This window comes from Chinchilla lanigera, unplaced genomic scaffold (assembly GCF_000276665.1).
Source record: "Chinchilla lanigera isolate Chin_1 unplaced genomic scaffold, ChiLan1.0 scaffold00035, whole genome shotgun sequence".
Lineage (NCBI taxonomy): Eukaryota > Metazoa > Chordata > Mammalia > Rodentia > Chinchillidae > Chinchilla > Chinchilla lanigera.
The window spans coordinates 7243102-7254495 of record NW_004955436.1 but is presented as its reverse complement, the minus strand read 5'-3'; the positions used below and the strand labels follow the sequence as shown (position 1 = coordinate 7254495).

At 46.0% G+C, this 11394-nt stretch overlaps 1 long non-coding RNA gene across 1 annotated transcript; it reads left to right on the top strand.

Moving 5' to 3' along the window:
- The first annotated feature begins 13 nt into the window (after window positions 1–13).
- On the top strand, window positions 14–4390 carry LOC106149051. The gene is made up of 3 exons (XR_001234981.1): window positions 14–334; window positions 3322–3535; window positions 3737–4390. It is a non-coding gene; the product is annotated as an uncharacterized LOC106149051 (long non-coding RNA).
- Window positions 4391–11394: the final 7004 nt, after the last annotated feature.

Sequence of the window (11394 nt, the reverse complement as noted above, 5' to 3'; positions counted from 1 at the left end):
CGGCCCGCGGTCGTCCCGCCCCTTGCGTCTCGCGGGCAATGACGTCCGCCGAGGCGCAGGGTGCGCCGCGCGGCGTGATGGCGTCAGCGAGCGCGCGCTGGCGTTCTGCGAGGCTGTTGGGATCCGCGCCCGGCCGAAGCCCGCGGCGTGGCCGTGCACGTGCGCCCTGCGCTTCCGCTGAAGACGCAAAGGAGCTGCGGGAGCCGCGGCCCGCGGGAAAGGCGGGGCGGGCGTCCGGGGCTACGGGAAGGGCGGCGCCCGCGCACCTTCCTCTGCGTCCCTGCGGGCCGGGGCTTCTGCGCAATAAAGTCCGCAGTGGAAGGGTTAAAAACGAGTAAGTTGTCAAAATTCGCAGGCTGTGAGAGAGGCAGCAGAATTTCTGGTCTCACTCAGCAAAGGCGGTGTTTCCTGCCCAGTGTGTTTTTCCTACATAGTAATTCTAGGACTTAAGCTCAGAATTCAACTTCGTATCTGTTTATTCGCTTTTTGTTGTTCACAACCATCTAGATCCTCAGCTCACATTCCTCAGACGCAACTAAATGTGAGCCAGGCCTGGCGGGCCACACTTGTGGACTCCGGAGGCTGAGACAGGAGCATCTCCGAGTTTAGGCCAGCCTGGGCTGCAGAGTGAGTTCACAGCCAGTCTGGGTTACATAGCGAGACCCTGTCTCCAAAAAACGTATATTTTAAAAGAAAAAACAAAGCGAATGCAGAGTCCTGCAGTTGATAGTCTGAAATTCCAGAAGTTCACAGCCATTATTGCGTTGTGCCTCACCTGGACAGTTGCAGTAACCTACCTTACTGCCTGCCGGTTTCTGTCAGTCAAACAAAACCCACCGTCACTATTGTGCCCAAAGAAGAACCAGGTTTTTAGCTTGGCATTCGAGACGGGTTATGTCTTGACCCCCGCTTTTTATGATGCTTGGCTTTTGCTGAGCATCTGCCCTGTGCCATGCGTTTCCGAATCCGCAGAACAGCAAGGTTGGCTTTATAGTCCCCTCTCGAGGTGAGGAAGGAAGCCAGATTCGCCCAGTACCATGCAACTAACAGTGACAGGTCCAGATAAAATTCATCTAACTTCAAAACCCATCAGTCAGGCATGTGGCATGTGGCTACTGCGGAGACCGAGGCAAGAAAATAAAATTCAAGGCCAACCCGGGCAACTTAGATGGTGTTGTAAGATTTAAAGTCTGGGAATGTGACTCAGTGGAGAGAGCACTTGCCTAGCGTGTGAAGCCCTGGGTACAATCCCTGGAACTGGCGTCAACACCAAACCACCATCCACCTTTTTGAACATAGGTACAATTTTTTTTATTCTTTTTATCTTTTGGGTTTTTTCTAGCCAGGGTCTTGCTATGTAGGTCAGCCTGGCCTTGAACTCACTATGTAGCCCAGGTGGTGGTCCTCCTGCTTCATTACAGGCATGTGCCACCACGCCTTTTTTAAGACTGAAAAGAAAACCTTTTGGAGTAGCAGGTTACAGTAATTATACCACTGGTCTTTGTTAATTTAGAAAATGCATAATAAGAATTTGTAGTGTGATACTCACTGTTTCCTTAGCAGCACTACACTTTCGCCTCACCGTGTTTTTACTCATGCTGTTTCCTCTGCAATAGTTTTGTTCCATTTCTGCAAGCCAAATTCACTCCTCAAGTGTCACCTCCTTCATAAAATATTAACCACACCGAAAGTCGCACTTCCTCTCATGAGGTGATATAGTAGTAGTTCAATACTACTTTTGTAGAACTTACCATGTCTTCCCGACAGCTATGTCTGTACGGATTTTTGCTACTAGCAATTAGGTTCTTTGACAGTAAGCGCACGTGTCTTTGACCCTTCTAAAGTACGGTACCTAGCGCAATGCTTTGCTTATAGGTGGACGTCTAACAGTTCCCTAATAAACAGGACCATGATTCAAAGCACTGCGTGGGTGTTCAGGTTTCTGGGTGTAAGGAAACCAAGTAAGAGTGAGCGAATTCATATTTTCCATTGTATTCACGTATAGAAAAGTACAGGCAGACCTCAAGTCTTCAAGTTGTTGGCCAAGTTGTGGAGAGTTGGCTGAATTCAACAAACACCTGCCCGAGGTGCCTCTGTTCTGACCGTTCCTACTTGCTGAGATTGCTCCTCTCACCTGGCCCTTTCAGGAGCTCTCCTATGTTTCCCAGCTTTGAACTTCATGTAGATACCCTCCGTGGAAGTGCGGAGAACCACAGAACGTATTTGCAAATTGTGCAGGGAATGTGTGCATAGATGGTGTGGGGCAGACGCGTCCATGTGCAAAGGGAGGGCTGTGCTAATGGATGACGTGGCAAGGTTCCCATGGGAACCGCCATTCAGGTTGGGCAATACATTAAATCTACTTGCAAATGGAGCGCTCTTTCATAATTTATAATTCCATATCCATGGTAACGGGGCCCAAGTTACGTACCTTCTTGTGTTGAGGCACAAAAGTTACTCATCCTCATGTGCTCGGGCTTTGTACTCATCTATTAAACGGAGATACTAATGCTGCGTAACGAATGGCCATGTTGTATCAGGACATCACATTGTTTGAAAATAGTGCAGGCTATGGATTTGCGTCTTAACGTTCCATAATGCGTAACAAACACTTAAGGAGAGCCTGCCTTGAACGTCACCTTGCCCATCACGGATGGATGGATGTATTACTGTGCTTCTCTTTGCCAAGAAATTCCTCACAGCAATTACCTGCACTCTTTTCACCCTGACTCTTGGCCTCCCAGGGCTTCCTGTCAGGCTTTCCCTTGGCACCCCTCCATCCCAGAGCCTCCTGTCAAATTCACCAGTCACTTCCGTGTCACTAAGCCCAACAGTCAATCTCAGCCCTCATCTTTTCAGCAGCAGCTGTCATTATCCCCGGAGAACTGTTTCTTCTCCAGTTCTGAGGCACCACCCTTCCTTGGCTCCCCTCCCTTCCTGGGCTATTCCTTCTTTTTCCAGCTTCTTCCAAACCTCTCTCTGCAGTAAACGGCTTTGGTCCAGGTTCTCTCTCTTTAGCTGCACTCTCTTCTTTGGTCATCTCACACAGACCCTGGCTTTAAACATCATATATTTTGTGGTGATTCCCAAATTTGGATCTCCAGGCTGGTCTTCCCTGAACCAGACTTGGAACATCCAGCTGTCTACTCAGCCACCCGCCACAGGTCTAACGGGTGTCTAACACATCTGAAGCTGAGCTCATGAGAGCGGCTCCTCTCTCCGCTCTAAATCCTGCCGCCATCTTAGGTGAAAGACGCTGCATTCTCTCTGCTTCTGAGTTTTTGTCCCGAGTGGTGGCGACATGCAGTGTTCTCCACCTAGGTTGTGAGCACGTTTGGGATTGGGCAGGTCTGAGAGGAGCACCTCGTCAGACACATCCAATCCATCATCTCTTCAAAAAATGCAAAGTGGACTACGAATGTAGCTCATGGTAAAGGCCCTGGGTTAATCGCCAGTGCTGAGAAGAAAAGGAAAAACCAGAAAGGCAGAGATACCGGAGAGGCTGCACACAGTGACTGTTGCTACAAGACTCACAGTAAGTCCGTGTTGCTCAAATTCTGTTCCTTGCAACCTTAGGAGACTAAACTGTCCCACCGTCTTTCCTCCACCAATTTTCAACTCTATCCCATTTTAAATTCTTACATACTTGCTTCAGTTTGTAACTCATGGTCTGATACCCTCGTTCATTTACTCACACACTACTAAGTTGTTCCATTTTTGTATGCATTCTTTGCAGCCTATACCTGCAACAGGTGTTTCAGGATGCTCCCTGCGCCCAGGCCCACGGCAGACGCAAACCCCTGTGCGTGAGAAATGGCCTTCTTCACCATCCCATCGAGCCTGGCATCTGGCACACCACGCAGTGAAGCACTGGTTGAATGGGTGGGTGTGTGGGTGGGCGAGTGGATGGTTTTCACACATTTGGGAGTAGAAATGTTCTCATGGCATAGCTGCTGCTTCAGGGATTGAACTCCGTAGACAAGCAAATCCTTGCTGGGAGCTTCCCTGGATACGGCCTTCAAGAGGAAGCTGCCTGCTGGGCGGCAGCCATAGCATGGAACAAGGATTAGCTCAGAAAGCGAGTTGCAATAACTGGTCACTGCTTCAAGGAAAAACCAGACCCCAGTTAAACAGTGCCCCCAAACATCACTAATGGAATTAAGAATTCAGATGTAGAAAAGGATGCCAAAGAACCGGTACGAATTTTGTTTAATGTAGGTGAATATTCACTTTGTCTTGTAGGGGGGAAAGTTAGGGCTAAGTTCTTCAGATGGATTCCACAAAATAAATCATTGATTGAGGTAAAATAGCATTGTTAAAAACTATAAATTACACAGAGCGTGCTGGCACATGCCTGCAATCCCAGCATTCAGAGGCTGAGGAAGGAGGATTGCCAAGAGTTCAAGGCCAGGCTGGGCTATATATAGCAAGTCCTTGTCTCAAAACACAAACAAAAAAGTATAAATTCCCAAAGTGGCACTGACAGACAAATGACCATTTGGGTAAATATGTTTGCAGCATGCACAGGAAATAGGGTTACTGTGAATATAGGAAGTGTTTTACACAACCATTAGAATGAATTCAAAGCCCCAGTTTAGAACCAACAAAGCAGGTGATATGAAAGTAACTCATTAAAGGAAAAAATGTAGTCAAAAAATATATGGGAAATACGCTCAGACAGATTGGAAGTCAAAATTAAATAACAATAAAGTGACATTTTTCTCTTGTCAAACTGCCCCATTCCTTTGTATAACAGCGTCCAATACCATCAGGGTGCACAGAAGTTAATACTCAAGGACACAACTGAAATTGAAATTGTGGCCTCTGCATTCCTGGTGCCTTTGTTGAAGAATTTCCGGAATGAGGACGGGGAAGATGGGCTACGGGAAATAGTTTTATGAGGGTCAGGGCCCGGTAAATGATGGTGGCCCGGGCTCTGATGCTCTCTGAGCCGCAGACAGGAACACGGAGAAGGGGCACTGAGAAAGCTGAGGCAACCAGGGAGAACAGTTGCCTCCAGAATGATGACTCGTCCACTTGGCCTCCCCGACGGTTACCAAACATAAACAGTGCTCACCTCGAAGCAGCTCCTCCACAACATGCTACATCTTGTCTCCCTTTGCCCCACGCACAAGTACACTGCACATTCCTTCGTCATGCTCTCTGTCACCAGTTTTATTCTCCTGACTAGATCATTACTCTCTGCCTGCACACATGCTATCATTTCTCCCACTTTAAAAATATTTTTTAAAATGTTTTAGCCTGCTGTCTTGGTTACTTTTCTCTCTTTGCTGAGACAAAATACCCAATGCCCAAAATTAAGGAAGGAGAGGTTTACCTTAGCTCACAGTTTGTGGAAGTTTCAGTCCATACTCAGCTGGCTCCAAGGCAGCGTGGCACATGGCAGAGAGCAACTGTTCTTGGTGGGGGAAGACAGCAAAAGCAACAAGAGCAAAAGGGGGGAACAGTGGCAAGCAGCCTCTTTCCCTTGTTTACACTGTTTGCAAACTACCCGCCCCAGGGCAGGTGTAGCACTCACCCATAATCCCAGCAGTGGACTATGTATGGATCAATCAAAAATCTAGAAACCCACTTAGGACTGCATGAGGATTTGGGGGGACATGCAGACACAAACCATAACTACTTTCCCTACTAGCACCTATTCCAAGTATTTGTTGCCTTGGCAGAAAAACTTGCAAGAAGCATCCCTGCACCACTCTCCAATTCCCTCCCTCCATTTCCCTCCTTGACCGACTGTTCTAGACTTTCACTCCACCCAGTCTGCTCTTGGAGACTATAAATGATCACATTACCAGATACAATGGTTAGTTCTCAGCTGGGTTCTGGGGTGTTGGGGACTCCTTTGAGAGACTTTTTCTGGGTTTTTGTTCTGAACAAAGAATTGGACAAGATAAGTGCAAAAGGTAGTGGGATTTTACGCTTATTAAAGGTAGGAAAAAACAAAGGTAGGAAAAGAAATAATGCTGTGCAGAGTGAGGGCAGACAAGTTAATGTAGGAAAGGAAGTGCACCTACAGAAAGAAAACGCACTAAAGCAAAAGAGAGTGCGCAGTGGCCATAAGGCCGATGGCCGCCATCTTTGCAGCCCCATTCTGACGTCAGATCTAGGCTGTCCTGTCAGAAACCTGATTGACGGAGAAGAATAGAAGATAGCATTTCTGATTGGTCCCTGGTGTAGGGTTTGGAAACTGTTCCGTGTATGTCCTGGGTCTTCATGATGGAGGTGTCGTCTCCACTTGCCCGTTGGACATGGCTGGCCACGTCCTAATCTCCAGCCTCAATTCTCTTACCTAGCAGTGGCAGTTGGCATGTTTTCGTATTCCCTCTCCCTCAGTTATTTTAAGGTCACTGCATTTCCTTGGTTTTCTTTCTTCCTCCTAAGCTCTTTCTCCCATTTCTTTATATTTTCCCCTGCAAACTGTGTTGGAGCACCCAGGGCTTAGTCCCTGGTCTTCCCTACATTTCCTTCCTTGATTGTATCCAGTCTTCAAGCTCCCAATTTAGGAATGCCCTCTATTTCTGCACTTAGAATTCAAGTCATACATTTCTCCAAGTCTAAGTCCAGCACACTTGGTATTTCCAATGCAAATGTCCAATAGATTAAAGTGATGACCTCCCAACTTTTCTTTTGATCACATGCTCCTGATTTTGGTTAATGGCAAGGAAATCTTTGCAGCTCTGCATCCTGTAGCTCCTGGCTCGAAGCCTCCATTCCCATCCGCAAGGTAATCCTCTTAACTTGCGCAGTGCCATTCTCCTTCAGCCAGGACAGGGCTGGAACCTGAGTCCCCACCGTGGAAAGGGGGCCTGTGCTCCTCACCACTGAGCTGTGCAATGATCCACACACGTTTGGGTTTTTTTGGTTTTTGTTTTTGTTTTTTTCCGGTACCAGGAATCGAACTCATGACCTTGTGCTTGCCAAGCAGGTGCTGTGCCACTGAGCTAAAGTTCCAGCCTCTCCACACACATGTTAAGTAGGCTACAGGGCAGTGTGTTTAGTGCAATTACATATTTGTTAAATAAATGTAAGAATTGGTAAGAAAATTTCTAAAAGAGTATATTAGCACTGTGATCTCTAAATGGAGGAAATATGGCTTGATGTTTTCCTTTTTCTTCTCTATCTTATATTTTATATTTTCATCAAAGAAAATATATTACTTTTGTCACAAGGAAAACATCAAAACAGATTTGTTTTGTTTTCCAGTACCGGGAATCAAATTCACTACCTTGCACTTGCCAGGCAGGTGCTGTGCCACTGAGCTAAATCCCCAGCCCCCAGATATTTTTTAAAAAACTTCAGGATTCTATAGAAACTTGGTTTCCTTTTCTAATTGTCTGAGTCATAAATAATCTCATTCCATACATTTTCCAGTTGTGCAATCATCATGCTAGAAGATACAGAGCATTCTCAAACAAGTCTTTTGCTATTTCTGGCAGATGTGGACCGTTGAGCTGCTACGGCCACATTTCTGATGTGGTTTTGTGCTTCTGTTTTAGTGAGGATGTAGGGTTTCTCTTAATCTGATTAAAAGATCGCCATGGCAGTAAGCATCCCTTTTTCTGCATCCTAAATAAAAATTAAGTGAAATAAATATGAGAACTTTCCCTTTCGTAAATAGCAATAACTTCTGCTATTCGCCCTTGCCTCAAGAATATTCGATTTTTGGGAAGGTAAAAGAGAAGCAGGCATGAACATGTTTCTGTCTGGATTAAGGAAAAGGAAATACTTAAGGCCCCGCTGTTGCTTGGCATCCACACTGCAGGCATCCATTGGCTTCTGTTTGCTGGAAAGGGTGTAAAATTTCTGGGCAAAGGAGGGGACTGAGGAGCGGCTGTGTGCGGGAAAGAGACATTTCCAGTTTCTGGTTACTAAACTGAGTGCTCTTGGACAAACACTAGCAGGTGCCCTGCAATTCTAACTTGTGTCTGCTTGACTGGTGTCTTTTGGTCCTTTACGAAAGGATGTTACGAAGTCTTGGTCTGTCATTCTTAAATGGAGGCCATGTAAACCATTTGTAATGTAGAGGATGACCAAAGAAAACAACCCTTCTCATAATCCCGTTTCTTCCCCTGATAAATTATTTTGTTTGCCTGTCTCCTGAATATAATGCAGATACTTCTGCTTTCTTTCATAACATGTTTTTAAAAGCCTGGTCTTCAAACAAAGCATTGACAGGAATTCCTTTTTTATAAATCAAGAACAACATTGTACTTGGATATTGTATTCTTAATAAAGCATTCATAACCAGCACCATAGTAACTCTAACTCACGTTTATCATTTTATAATTTTAAGGCATATGTGTATATATGTAAATTTATTTAATTCTCATAAACACTTGGACAACAGGATATTGTTTTTTTTTTGTTGTTTTTGTTTTTTGAGATAGGGTTGTGCTGTGTAGTTCAGGGTGGCCTTGAACTCACTATGTAGTCCAGACTGGCCTTGAACTCACAGCTATCCTCCTGCCTCAGCCTCCTAGAGTGCTGGGATTACAGGAGTGGTTCACCATGCCCAGCTTTTACCCTATTTTTAAAACAGAGAAAAATGGGACACAGAAAGTTGGATCAGCCTGCTCAGGAAAAGTTCCTTGTGGCCGACAGGGGGATCTTCTTGAAGTCCTTTCAATTGTAGCAGGGGCACTTCTCCTTTCCCTGGAAACAACGGCAAACAGCATCGTGAAGACAAGACCGCACTCTTCTCCTGACATTCACACCTGCGCAGGATTCCTCACACTCTGAGAGCCGTGTTCTCCGCCGAGCTCACCCGGGCTCCTACCTGCCGCTCTCGATGTAAACAAGTCTCTTTATCCCAACTCCTCCGGGGCTTTTCTCCAGACCTTTTTGCTATCACTGACTTCCCTGGAACACTTTCCTCCGCAGAAACCACCATTTCCCTGTAAGGGGTCTCCACCCTGCTCGTCCTCCCAGGGCCAGCTTGGTCTCCCGAAACTCAAGCCTGCCTTCCCCCAAGGGCACCAAAGGGCATCGTGTCCCTTGAGGCTCAGTAAGCAAATCGGCTTGGTCCTTTCGCCCATCAACATGCTGAGAGATTTGGAAGCAAGGCTGGCATTCTCTGTTTCTTATCTGCTGGTTCTGCGAGACTCCATACCTACAGTCTCCCAGCTTTGTCTCATCTGACAGCCTGAGGCACAACTGTCTCCCAGCTTCTAGATCATTTTCCATCCGCACCTGGCTCAGGACAGCTGCCAAATCCCTGCCATGAACTCAGACGACTTTAAATCCATGGCTCGTGGCATCTCAAACCCTGGGCTCGGCTGCTTTTTGCCTCTATTCCTCTCTGACATAACCCACTCCCCTGGCGAAATCCTAATGCAGTCTTCACCCAGACTCCACGAGAAGCTGAACTTCAGCGACTCTTCACATCTCTGCGGACACCGGTCCTAGAACGTTTCACAGTTTTCTGCTTCCTGGTAATTTCTGATCTTAATCTTTCTCTCAGCTCTTTCAGTCCCTGTGATGGCTGTGTCTAGATGTCCCCCCAGAGCCTCATGCGGTCATAGGTGGGGCTTTTTCAGAGGTGGTTGGATCTGGAGTGTGTGACACTGGGATTGATTCCCAGTGCAATGCTAGGGTCAAGGAGACTAGGATTTAAGGGTGTGAGTGCACCCTGCCGTAAGTAGTCTGGATAAGATATAAGGGTTGCCCCTTGTTGCTTTGCTACCTTCTGCCCACCATAAGCTATTTCTCCTCTGTGAAGCCTGCCTGCCGTGCCATCCTGCCCTGGAGCTGGCCGATTATGAACTGGGATCTCTGCAAACTGTGAGCTAAATAAACCTTTCCCTCTCTAACTTTGGGTTTCAGGTGTTTTGTCTCAGCAGTGAGTAAAGGCCCTGAGACTGTCACCCTCCCATCTTCACTTCCTCCACAGAGACCTGTCAGCTCCCAGCACTGTTTCTAGCACCCACCTCGGCTTCCCTCTGTCAGGTCTGCACATCAGTAATAGCAGTGCTTCAGTCACGACCATACGGCTTAGTATAAAGATGGAGATCACATACGTAAAGTGCGTGGAATAATGACGGAAGGGCTCAGTGTGTTCACAGTTCTTCCAACTGAGCTTCTTGCTGGTACTTCTAACAAAGTCACATAACCAGATAAACAAGTGCAAATACAGGCCCAAATCTGCAAAGCAGACCAAACTGACACAAATTCTTTTCCATTCCTCTCTCCACGTATTGCAAATTTGAGACTTAAGAAAATACCGTTGTAGGGCTGCAAGCTCTGTGATACGATGATTTGTTCTCAGAAGGAGAAGTAAATATCTTCTTTCTGTTATTCTGACATTGACTAATACCTGTTATTCTTAAGGCAAGAACAGCAAAGATACCAAGATGAAAGAGATAAACTTGAAAAGAGTACAGAAGATATGAAGAGATCTCATGAAAGAGAAAACATGAATAGCTAAGCAACATGAAAGTCTTCCCGTCTTCATTAGTAACCAAGGAGTGCAAAGGGAGGCAGTAAGGTAATGTGCATTCCTGAGACTGGAGGAAAACTAAGTCTATCAGATGTTGAGAGGGCACTCAGATGAGCGTGCAAATGGTGCAGCCACTTTGGAAAACACTGAGGTGCTGCCTTATAAAGCCACACATCCGCATATTCCAGAAAGCTCAGAACCAGAAGCCAAAATCTCCCTGCGAACTTTTGTCACAACAGCTCTGTCCTCAGAGAGGAGCCCAAATAAGGAGCAGTAAAGCAGGTTGTTCAAGAAGAGGAATATTATTATTATTATTATTAATTATTATTACTATTTGTCTTTTTGAGACAGGGTCTCACTATGCAGTTCAGGCTGGCCTTGAGCTCACTTTGTAGCCCAGGCTGGTCTCGAATTCATAAAGATCCTCCTGCCTCAGCCTCCCAAGTGCTGGGATGACAGGCATGTGCCATCATTCCTGGCCTTGAAAAGGAATATTAAATACAGACATGCAAATGACATATACCAGCAACAAAACACAGAAGAATCATAGAAAGTGTTGAAGAGAAATGAAAAGATTATGTCAGGAAGAAGTAAGTGTTATAATACACTCAAGGGCAGGCAAACATTCTGAGAAGTGTGCTTAGGTGAGTTATTGTGTGCAAACCTCAGAGGATGTCCTCACACAGCTACATACTATGGTACTGATGGTTATGCAACCTCATGGTACCATAGTCGTGTAGTCTATCATCGACCAAAACATATGTGGCACATGATCACATAGTGGCAGTTTCCATATATTCACCCACTTCGTTTTCACAACATCTATGTGAGGTTGGTATTATTGCTCTCATTTTGCGGATGAGGAAATGGAGGCAGAGAGAGTTTAGTAACTTATGCTAAGTGAAGGTGTCAGGATCTAGCTGACAATTATATGTTTC